This window comes from Silene latifolia, chromosome Y (assembly GCF_048544455.1).
Source record: "Silene latifolia isolate original U9 population chromosome Y, ASM4854445v1, whole genome shotgun sequence".
In the NCBI taxonomy this organism is placed as follows: Eukaryota; Viridiplantae; Streptophyta; class Magnoliopsida; order Caryophyllales; family Caryophyllaceae; genus Silene; species Silene latifolia.
The window spans coordinates 277062809-277075603 of record NC_133538.1 but is presented as its reverse complement, the minus strand read 5'-3'; the positions used below and the strand labels follow the sequence as shown (position 1 = coordinate 277075603).

The following is a 12795-nucleotide window of genomic DNA, read 5'->3' as shown; positions in this document are numbered from 1 at the left end:
CACAATTGTCTCCCTCAAATATGTCATCCTCAAAGGGTGAGTTTTCACTCAAGTTCACATCCATATCATTCTGACTTTGCCCATTAACATCAAATTCCATGGAGGTTGATTTCATTGAAACACAAGAAGAGTAGGATGACGGCATCCAAGCATTAGTTTCACAATCAAGAATGTACTCCTCCTCATCATCACTCTCCTCATCTAGCACTCCATCTTCCCAAGGTGGGGTAATTTTGTGGACAAAGTAGGTTGGCTCAAGGTTATAGGAAGGTTTCTCATCCTCACAAATCTCATTTTCATCATAGTTTTCCTCAATGAATTTTTGAAATGTGGCTTTTATCACTTCCATACCTTCCTTGGCATTCTCAAAGATGTCATGTATAGTTTGCTTAAGACAATGGGTGGTCATGAACTCAACAAATTCCCAAAATTCCTCACAACTCATCTCACATATCCTACCACCACTCAAGTGAAATGCCAAGTTGCGGGTTTCAAGGTTCATGCCATTATAAACAACACAACATGCTTCATAATTTGAAAGAGTAAAACCATGATGCCAAGCATGAGTCATATAATCTTCAAATCTTGCAACATATTTATCAAATGATTCATTTTCATATTGCCAAAAAGTGAATGTAGACATGTTGAGCATGTGAAAAAGAACAAGTACAAGAAATAAATTCCCAAGGAACCAAAATTCCTCAAGAAGAAGCACAACTAAAACTAGACAAAAGAACAATTCAAATAAACAACACCGTCCCCGGCAATGGCGCCATTTTGATGTGGGTGATGTCGTCGGGTCACATCCAATCAAACACATTTATAATCCTCAACAAACAACTAGTTAGCGGTAAGTCGAGGTCGATCCATGGGACGGTGGTTACTCAAATTATTCAATCTAATTATGGTTATGATTGGGGTTGTCACAATTATAATGGGTTGATGATTCTAATCTAATAAAAGCAATAAACAAGCAACAAAAGGAAAGATGTAAACAATTGATTAAAAAGCACTAGGGTGTCATGGGATCATAGGGGAATCATGGGATATGATCATACAAACATGTTCTCAAATTATAAGCAAGCAATTATTGTTGTGATGGATTGAGTTGGGTCATATCTTACAATCCTAGGAAAGTTTGGGTCCCGGAGCCGAATCGATTAGATTGTACAACACCTACAAGTCGACTTAGCCTTCCCTACTCAACAACATGCATGGTCTAATGAGACTCGAGTTGGGTTATGTCTTACAAGTCTCATTGAAAAGATAGGTGATGGTGGTAAATGCAAGGATTCATAGGCTTAGGATTTCATCAAACATAACATGTTCATGAGTTGAGATCAAAACAAGCAAGCAAATAAAACATGAAAGCATATTAATTTAAGCATGAATCATTCCCCATGTTGGTTTCCCCTAATCACCCATTAACCCTAGCTAAGATACTACTCACTCGTCATCATATTGAACATGCTAGCAAGGTTGTCAATCATACTAACATAGTGAAACATGATGAACAAATAAAAGTAATTAGCAATAATTAAAAAGGGATTAAGAGATTATACCTACTAATGATTCCAATAACAAAGCAAGAATAATAGAAGTACTTGATGTTTGATTGAGAGGTTGTCAATCTCCCAATAATAACCCAAATAATCTTCAATTACCCAAAATAAAGGATGAACAAGAGAGAGATTAAGGAAATAAAACTTGTATTAGAACTTGATTAATTGTTGATTATAATACTAAAGAGAGATTTGATTGATATTAACTACACTAATTATTGATAAGAAGAACATGCTCCTCTAATTAGACTAATGGGGTATTTATAGTGAAAATTAGGGAGGATGCATTAGGGTTAACTAAGGGCTAAACTAGTAATTACACTTTTTAGATTGAGCAAGGAGGAGCCGGTATTTTTCGAAGGAAGGGCTTCTTTCTTTGTTGCTTGAAGAAGACAATTCGTGCTGGAGCCGAATCCGGGCGTCCAAGGGTGAAGACGAGCGGATTGTAGTTCACGTAGCAAGGAAAAAGTTTCCTGTCTAGGAATACGCCTGTCCCGAGCGAAATATGGGCGTCCTGAGCCTCAACCCGAGCGGTTTGAAATTGACCCGAGCGGTTTCATCAGTATCCTGCTCCAGATAGACTTGACCCGCGCGGGTTGAGCTGCTATTCCCTTTCTTTTTGCTTTTAAGCCTAAGATGCCTCCATATACTCTTTATTTCTTCTTCCTTGGTCATCATTCTTGCTTCCTCTTCATACTTAGTCCATCAAATATCGTCAATAAGCTTCCAAATATGCACGAAAGACGGGAATTTCCGCCTTATTATCTTCTTTCCTACAAAACATGTAAAATGCACTAGGAATGCAAAATAGAAAGCATTTGACGGATAAAATGGTCATAGAATGTTATAATAGTATGCAAAATGGGCTCAATTAGGGGACTAAATGTGCGCAAATAATGGTCACATCATCTATTTTATATTGCTGCTGTTGAATTAAATCTTGAACTGGACTGTTAAGGTTGTTTAACAGTTAGGGTTGATTAAGAACGGGATTCTTTTTAATTAACTATTCGTAAGGGGAATTGGAATTTGTCATTCACGATAAAGTAATCAAAATTAGTAATTGAAACCGTCTTACAGTGATCAATTGTTATTGAGTGTGGATATATGCTTGGCTAGTTGGCTCTAAGACCCTTTTTAAATCATTTGATACACTGAAAGTCATTAGTTTTACTACTCAATTTTCATTAGCTATTAATCTTAGTTTATTAGAAAATCTACTCAAACCTATCCCCTTTTGTTACTACGATCTTTAATTACATTAAAGATCGACTGTTCCTACATTATAAATTGCATAATTGTTAATCTGATTCCCTTGGGTTCGACCCTTATTTCCGCTTTACTACTGTTTAGTATTTGGATTTAAGTGATATAAATTGTTAATTTGAGGCATACGACTTTAGCCTGTCAGGAATATCCCCCATGTTCATTTGCATGACAAGCGTGAAAAAAAAGACCGGTGGCATGGAGCTGAAATTCAGATTGTCATCGAGGGTAACTGGACTACCTACAGGGTATGCATGACAATTGTCGCTCATCTTTGCTCAGTAGTATTACCTACAGGTTATGCATTTATTCTGATTATTGGTAACATTTTCCTCCTACAGTCCAAGATCTTGCATTACATGCGTCAGATGGCATTCATCACACCTTATGCCCAATTCCTCTTTAAGTTTGTCTCAGAAACAACTGAGTATGTTGTCCTTCTCTTGTTATTATTTTCCCGGCCATGCCTTACATATCCATTTGTATCCTTGTGGCAGTATTACTCAGTTGCTGCGTTATGTATGGAAAACTTGTTCTTCTCTCCAATTTGGGACACCTTTTGAGTTTTTTTCTCTCTCTCTAATGCAGTAAAAATGTGACCGTAAGATTCGCTCGGAGAACAGATGTCATGCCTCTTGTGCCCATGGAAACAAAGTATCATCCATCAGCGGTTGCTCTACTCCTCATCAAGCGGCTAATTGGGGAAACTTCAAAGCGAGAATGCATTGCGTTTCTTGACATGAGTTTGTGAGTATTGGAAAATCCCATGCTGAGCGTCTGATTGGCAAGAATGTAAGGTAGTGTCGGTGGATCTCATTATGCATGCTTCCTCTTGTTGTACAGTTATGTTATGTTTTTCATATGGGCGTCAAATGTGGTATACTGGCTTGATGTCACGGTCCGGGACTTTGAGCCGGCCCGTGGCGCGCACCCTTGTCTATCACATGACAAGAATGTAAGCGAGAGCGTCAAGCACTAGTGAAGGATCACTAGTGCATTCGTAATCGGTCTCGGTTGGCGTGTGCCGAGAATCCTAGTCACGATTATCAAGTACAGCACACGAAAGCAATAAAAGTAAGCAATACGATTATTGAAAACAAGAAATAAGCAAGATCAAGCTTATGGATGAGAAGTGGTTTTCATTGACTAGCACCTCTCATAGAGGTAAATTTTATAGTTTGAGTCCGGTAGCAGGATACATTGAACTAAAAACGAGACTCCAAGATTCGATACGCAAGAAGTAATCTTGAAGTACTAAATGAAACTAAAAAGAAAAATGAAAATACATGAACAAATAAGAAATCTAAGGGCTCGAAGTGAAAGGACCGCCTACGCAATTTTTAGGGATTGTGCCCAACAACTGAGGCTCCTTACACTCTCCCCCACCTAATTTGTTGCCGTCCTCGGCAACGCTGGAAAATCTGCATGGCTCGTTTAGTCGGCTGGGGCTGATGGGCTGATGTCGCAGGAAGTTGATTGGAACGGATGTTCGCACGCTTGCTCTTGTTGCGGGTGAGATCTTTAGGATCTGTATGGTAAGGCTTGAGACAGCTCACACGAAAGACATCACATGAAAGACAGGGTGACACTTCATCCAGGCAAGGCGGTCAAGCTTGTATGCTACTTCCCCAATCCGCTTGATCACTTGGATGGGGCCTTCGTACTTTCGCACTAGTCGTTTGTCCCGTCCTCGGAGAAATCTCATCTGCTCTTTGTTCAGCTTCACCATGACCATGTCGCCTACTTTGAACTCCCTTGGTCTCCGGTTCCCCACTCCATTTGAGTTGCCCCCACAAAGTGTCTCAAGTACTCACTCTTCCACTCTTCCAATCTGGCCATCCATCCGTTTAGGGATGGTAACTTGAGGACATCCGCAGCTTGGAACCCAGGAGCTTGAACAACTCTCCCCAAAATAGTCCCGTGAAGCAAAAATCGCGGTCATTGTCTATACTTTGAGGCAATCCCCAGTATTTCACAATATTTCACCAATATTTCACAACATGCCTGAAGAACATCGTGGCTATTTCTTCAGCGCTACACGCCTTAGGAAGGGGAATGAAAGTCGCATATTTCGAGAATCGATCCACAATGACAAGGATCACACTTAACGTCCCTATCTTCGGTAACCTAGAGATAAAGTCCATCGAGATACTCTCCCATGGCCGTGTTGGCGCCGGCAACGGATTTAGCAGCCTTCGCGGCTTATGTTTCTCTCCCTTATCTTGCTGGAAAATGAGGCATGTCTTCGTATACTCCATCACATCATCCTTCATTTGCGGCCAATAGTAACTTATCATCAATAGGCATAAAGTTCTCTGCCATTCCGGGTGACCTGCCCACAAGGTATTATGGCAATCTTGGAGGAGAATCTTCCTCAATCATGCCGCCTTTGGAACAAAGATCCGATGTCCCTTCGTGAATAGAAGTCCATCTTCCATCCAAAACTTGCGAATCTTCCCTTTTAAGGCCAACTGTTTCAGAGTCCTCACCATTGGGTCTTGGTCGAGGTGTTCCTTCGTCTTAGCTCAAATATCTGTGACCACTGTAGTAGTGGACAAGTGAGCAATCAGGTGCAGTGCGGCCAAGTCGCACCTACGGCTTAGGGCATCAGCGAATAGGCTCGCTGCTCCCGGTCGATAAGTGAACTCCACATAAAACTCGGCCAATAACTCTTGCCATCTAGCTTGTCGGCTGTTGAGCTTGGGTTGAGTCAGGAAGTGGGATGTCGTGGTTTTATCAGTCACGACGACAAACTTCGATCCCAAGAGATAGGGGATAGTGTGGGGTAGTGTCTCCACGTAGGCAATGAACAATAGCAAGAAGTTCTTTCTCTTGGGCAGCATACCGAGTCTCGGCCCCATTCAACTTTATACTCTCAAAGGCCACTGGGTGACTCTCTTGGAGGAGTACTCCCCCAAGGGCATAATCAGATGCATCCGCATCCGTCTCTACTTCAAAAGGTTTGGTGATATCCGATAGCGCCAAGATGGGCTCCTGCATCACCGCTTCCTTGAGCTACTCAAAGGCACTTCTTCTGTCGATAGATCACTCCCACTTGATATCCTTTTTCAGCAAATCGGTTAGCGAGGCGGCTATTTTTGAATACTCCAGAATGAATCTCCAATAGTGGTTTGCTAGCCCAAGAATGATCTTACACGTCCTTGATGACAGTAATCTTCTTCGAATCCATTCTAAGTCTCCCTTTCCCCATGATGTGGCCGAGAAAATTGACTTCAGGTTGGGCAAATTCACACTTCTCCCTTTTGACTATTAAGTTATTGTCCCGTAGTTTTGCGAACACAAGCCTCAAATGCTTTACATGTTCAGCCAAAGAGCGGCTACACAACGATATCATCCAGGTACACCACCACGAATTTGTCCAAGTACTCATGGAACACGTGATTCATCAACGTGCAAAACGTGGCAGGTGCGTTCGTCAACCCAAAAGGCATGACTAACCATTCGAAAGACCCATACCTTGTCACACAAGCTGTCTTTGGTTCATCTTCTTCGGCAATTCGAACTTGATGATAACCAGATCTGAGATCTAACTTGGTGAAGTACACGGCACCCTACAACTGATCGAACAAGTCCGCTACTAGAGGAATGGGGTAGCGATTTCTCACTGTCAACTTATTTAAGGCCCGATAGTCGATACACAATCTCAGACTACCGTCTTGTTTCTTTTAAAAGAGCATGGGGGCTTCATAAGGAGCTTTAGAGGGTCGAATCGACCCCGAGCAAATCAAAGCATGTAGCTGCTTTCGAAGTTCAGCTAATTCCAGAGGCGCCATGCGGTATTGCCCTCGAGCGGGAGGTCTTGTCCCGCAGAGTAACTCAATATGATGGTCCACCGAGCGTCGTGGCGGAAGACTTATAGGTAAATGATATGGCATCAAGTCCTTGTTGTCATGTAGCACATACTTTATTAAGGGTTCCTCTGATTCGGTGGCAGTGTCCTCTTTCATGGACACGGTACACTAGTAAGTCGGCTCACCCTTTTGAAGTTCTATATTCAATTGCATGGCCGAAAGGTGGGGTCCCTTCATCTTGCGATCTCCTCCCACGACCTTCACCAAACAAGGGTTCGACCCGACCATCATAAGGGAGCGATTATGGGGTGCTAAGAAAGTTGGTGTTCGCTTTAGAAAATCCATTTCGAGGACGATCTTGAAGTCATCCATCGGGACACTGGTGAAGTCGAGCTTTCTGCTCCATTCACCCATCTTAATCACGTCTTTGGCCACGCCTTGAATCGGCTTAGCGTTGGAGTTAACAGCTTTCATACTACCTCCTTCTCGGTTTAGTTTCATTCCGAGTCGCTTCTCCTCATTTGGGGTGACAAAATTGTGGGAGGCTCCCGTGTCTATCATGGCACAAGTGCTAATTCGATTAATTCACACTTCTACATACATGAGCTCAGTGGACTTCACTTGGGCACGGAGTGGTAGGTGCCTTTTCCCATTGAACACATCATGCGCACCGCGCCCATTCGCGCCACTTTTTCTTATTCACTAGACTCCTCCTCGTCTCTCATGTCCGCTTCTAAGTCCGTCCCTTCGGGGTTTGGTTCCATCGATATCTTAGATAAGTTCTTCTTGAGAGTGTTGAACTCCACTGGGTGCGGGCACTCGGACATTCGGTGTGGTCCTTTACATAAGAAGCAGGAAAACGGCTTATTAGCAGTAGACGCTTCTGACGTGCTCCCTTTCGAGGAAGTTAGGGAGGGATTAGCTTGCCCCCACCTTCTATTATCTCCTCCGGGACGGAATCGGCTGTTTCCCGTAGAGGGAGTTTTGTCTTGTGACGTGTTTCCTCCAAATCTGGGGTGGCCCCCACTTGCTGCAGGAAATACCTTCTTTTAAGCAGCTTCACGTTCGGTATAATAGACGACTAGCCTCTCGACCGCGGTTATTGTTGCATCGGAGAGGGACTCGGGTCTCTGTCGCATGATCTCTCGTTGAGCCAACTCCTTCAAACCATCAACAGGAACACACGATACTTCTCGGTCATATCAGTTATCTCCAGCATACACGTCGGTCGAGTAGGCTTTTACATACTCTCTGATGGAACCCGTATGCTTCAAGCTCTTGAGTATTCATCAAACTAGGAAGTCGGTATTCTCCGGATAGAATTGTTCCCTAAAGAGTCGTTTGAAATCGTCCCATGATTCTAACACCACGCTCCCTGCCTCAATCTCGGCGTATTTAGAGCGCCACCATTGTTTGGCATCATCGATTAGATACATGCTCGCAGTAGCGACTTTCAGTGTCTCGTCGAGCGCACTCGCTCGGAAGAATTGCTCCATGTCGAAGAGGAAGTTATCGAGTTCTTTCGAGTCTCTCGCCCCACTATATTTGTGAGGTGCAGGCGGCTTCACCTTGGGAGTCCCACCGAAATTCCCGTCTGCGGCCAGTTTCATCAATGTATTACACATGTTCTCCAGTTGTCCGAGTCTCTCGTGGACATAGCCCATCTCTTCCCCGAACTCATGCGGGATCAATGCCTCTACGACGTAGAAGTGAGCCTCATGCCCTTTATCGTCTCGTTTACGGCTTCAAGGCGAGCCTCATCCCCCTTTACCGTCTCATCTACGACGTGGTGAGTGCCCCCGAGACTCACCACTAGTCCTTCCAGATACGGAATTTCGTCCTCCAAGTAGTTTCTCTAAGGCCGACACCAGGGCCCTAGTTTCTCCTTTGTTCCCTCTCGGTTCTACGGTATCGTATGCAGCAGCTCATTGTGGAAACCCGGCTCTGATACCAAATGTCACGGTTCGGGACTTTGAGTCGGAACGTGGCGCGCACCCTTGTCTATCACACGACAAGAATGTAAGCGAGAGCGTCAAGCAGTAGTGAAGGATCACTAGTGCATTCGTAATCGGTCTCGGTTGGCGTGTGTCGGGAATCCTAGTCACGATTATCAAGTCCGGCACACGAAAGCAATAAAAGTAAGCAATACGATTATTGAAAGCAAAAAACAAGGAAGATCAAGCTTATGGATGAGAAGTGGTTTTTATTGACTAGCACCTCTCATAGTGACAAATTTGATAGTTTGAGTCCTGTAGCAGGATACATTGATTCCGCAGAATAGCGATACGTTTTGTAAACACCTAAAAACGTATCTTAAACTAAAAACGGGACTCCAAGATTTGACACGCATGAAGTAGTCTTGGAGTACTAAATGAAACAAAAAACAAAAATGAAAATACATGAGTACAAATAAGAAATCTAAGGCCTCGAAAAGAAAGGACCGCGCGCGCAATTTTTAGAGATGGTGTGCTACAACTGCGGCTCCTTACACTTAACACCTATGACTTCCCCAATGAACCAGAAAGGTTTGAAACCATAGTTGTACAGAGTGGTAGCACTTTGAAATGAAATGGGAAATTCAAAATTACTGCGAAGTTTTGACAAGATTATAGATGATTATCTTGCAATGCTCTCTGACGAATAACTTCTATAACTATTACTGAAACCCTTTCACTTGTCAATATTAAAGATCTTAAGATTACTCAATCATGTACTTTTTTTTCCAGAATTTTTCCATAAGTTATCCTTCCCCTCAAAACACAAAACATAAGTTCTCGTTTTTCTCTTCCTCTATAAATTAATTCCTCCGAGATGTCAATTATGGATCTCAATTCTCATATCAGACAAGTAATAAATCTGTATAGTTGATTAAATTGTATGAATTTTTGTTTTTTGATGAATTAATTGAGATTTCTTCCAATTAAGGTTTTGATACTTCGACTAATTGGGAGGTTTTCCCCAATCAAATTCCTAATTAGATAATAGAAATTTACAAGATTGGCATATGGTTATTTTAATTAAATTCAAGACTATGGCATTAGTGAATTATGTAGAATGGCAAATTAGGGACAAAATATGGCATGAATGATGATTTGAACCAAACCATGACTCTAAATTTCAGGCGATACTAAAATTTGTTATTGTCATCATTAGGAAGAATAATCTGGATGTATAATGTAGCATGGAAAATGAGTGTTTAAATTTAACTTAGAAGTTGCCGTAAGACACATGCTTTCGATTTTGCTGTTAATCAACATGTAACTTTTAGAAGTGTGAGAGGTGTGGGTCCGGTGAGCAACATTGGCGGCAGTGGTGGAGGGGGCAATAGAAGATGGTAAAGAAGGTGGGGGGCGGGGGGCGACGGTAGTACTTGTCAATTTTTTCCCCGCGTATAAGAGAAAGGGGAGTGTAGAGAAAGATGAGTGAAAAAATGAGAGGGGTAAAAAAGGATAGTTGTATATGATTGAGTAAAGGATGTATATGAAAGAGCAATGACCAAAATTTATGTTAACAAAGGTGTCCAGTGGCTGTACCGTGGTTACCTAAGTAGTTTATAAAACGTGGTCACGGTTGAGTGTCTTGATTTGGTATCAATCTGCTCGCTCAAGTATGCTATCAAATGAGACATTGACATCCGTTATTGTATGTTTGTAATCTGTAGGGGAAATGGGCCCAGAATTCAGCCCCAAAATGGATGTAAAGTCACTGACCTCGCAGCAAATAGTTCGCATTCGTCAGTTGTTTCGTCAGGCTAAATTTGATGATCTTAGTGGTGATGTTAGTTGCTCCATACTAACATATTCATTACTTCCATCTATTGAGTTTGAATTTGCTGAGCTGAGTACCTTTCGTTGCATTTTGATATGAGTTGTCAACTATGTGCAGTGCCTCAGTCCTGCAGGGGAGTACAATCATCAATTAGGAATTATAAAAGAGTTGCATCCTGACATGGTTGCTACGCACTCAGGCAGGTCTGTATTACCGTTCACATCACTTGATTTTTGTCTTTTTGACTGTGTTGGTGACTTGATGCTGTATATTTGCCTTGGCAAACTTGCGCAATTACGTTACTGTTTCGTAATAGATTTTTGTAATGAACTAGAAAATACTTCAGTTTCGTCTTACTTTAAACATGGCCATTTTGTACTTTACGAATGTGCAGTGCTCAAGTATTTGAAGGTCATCCTTTTATTGTGGAGGCTGGAGTAAGTGTGGGCGGTAAAGATGTTAAACATGTGAGTATTTCATCCTCATTGTTGATATGTGCCATTCAAAAGTAGGGACACAGTTCACTGTAGGAACAGATAATGGTATTGTAATGCAGGAAATGCTTATATGTTAAACTACTTTCCTAAAAGAAAGTTAAAAAAAAAGGTAAAGTTATAATGTTGCTTGCTTGGACATATTGGTTACTAGGTAGTATCCCACGCTTCGCGCGGCCTGTTTGAAAATTTAATTATTATAATTGAAGAAAATAACATAATTTATATAAGATCTTTAATATTTTTACTTATAAATAAAAATAAATTATTCTCAAATTTAATTTTTGTAGGTTTATTTTCAATATGTTAAAATAAAATTTATACAATTTTAATTAAAACTAATAAGTGATAATTAATTATGTTGATCAACGTTTTATAAATTATTTTGGGACTGATCAAATATCATATTAATTAGAGAAAATTGTTGATTACAGCCTTTTATAAACCTCATTTTGAAAATTACAGCCTTATATAATTTTTTTTGAAAATTACATCCAAAATATTACTTTTCTTCTAAAATTGCACCAACTTGAGGTTTTTGGTGATTTTTGATGATGTTTTTTATGATGTACCCTTTATTATTTGAGAGCCTACTTACCCAAATTTCTTACCTCTCCTTAACACAAACCAATTAATCACCCCAAACATCATAAAAACATCATAAAAATTCACCGGAAAACTCAAGTTGGTGCAATTTTAGAAGAAAAGTAATATTTTGGATGTAATTTTCAAAAAAAATTATATAAGGCTGTAATTTTCAAAATGAGGTTTATAAAAGGCTGTAATCAACAATTTTCTCTATTAATTAAAATAAAATTTATTCGAAAATGCAACAGTCAACATTAAGTTCTCAAATTATATCATTTCACAATACATTAGGTTTCAAATCAATTAATGTTTGTTCAAAATAATGTGAATATAATTTTATGAAATTTTTAATTTTCTTATATATAACATATGATATTTATGTATCTGTTTTAGCAGGATTTCCCCTGAACGGATCCGGCTTGATCAAAGAGTAATTTGGGTATCTAGTTCTATAAGTTTGGAATATTATGAGTGAATAACAAGGGAAGTATTAAGTATAAGGAATAACGTTTGTATTATTTTGATAAGCTGAGTACAATCTTGTGTGTGTAGCTGAATATTCAGGAATAAAATGAGAGATAAAGTGTAAATAGGCGACCAATCATGAATCTCTTTACAATTGTTAGATTCTGCTATTTATAGTTCTACAAATGCTACTGTTGGGCCCAAAATTATTCTGCCTGACCTGACGAAGGCCAGGCGACATCCAAAGACAAGTTCCAAGCAAAAGACATATGAAACCAGGCATTTATTCAAACACGGATAGGCACCAAGCGGAGTTGATGAAAGACAAAGCGAAAGATAACCAAAGAAAAAAAGGAAAAGCACCAGGCCACTGCGCAGCGACAAAACAGGCAGTTGATATATGTTCCCTACAAAAAAGGAAGACCAATTCCAGAAAGCTATGATATAGGAAGCAGTCAAAGCAACGGCTAATCAAAAGGCAACCACCTCCGGGTAAATAGGGCACATTCCCTATTTACCAGGAAACCCGAAACGGCATAAGAAGGAAGGAGAGATCAGCTATAAATAGAAAAGAAGAGAAGATCAGAAGGATCATCAGATATACCCTTACTTTTACTTATATTTTTATATTCTTAAGCAATCTATTCATTGTCATGCCCGATATAAAAATACTCACAAAGGCTATCTAAAACCATAGTAACAATCACTCCTGGCTTGGTGCCCGTGGTTTTTTCCCTTATTCCCAGGGTTTTTCCACGTATAAAAATCTTTGTGTCATTATTTATTAGTTCATTTTGCACTTAACTATACCAATCAGGCGAGTTGTTTGAGTTAGATCAC

At 40.5% G+C, this 12795-nt stretch overlaps 1 pseudogene; it reads left to right on the top strand.

Annotated features, from left to right (window-relative positions):
- Window positions 1-12795, top strand: part of LOC141630749 (DNA topoisomerase 6 subunit B-like) — a 49208-nt pseudogene that overhangs the window by 9302 nt on the left and 27111 nt on the right.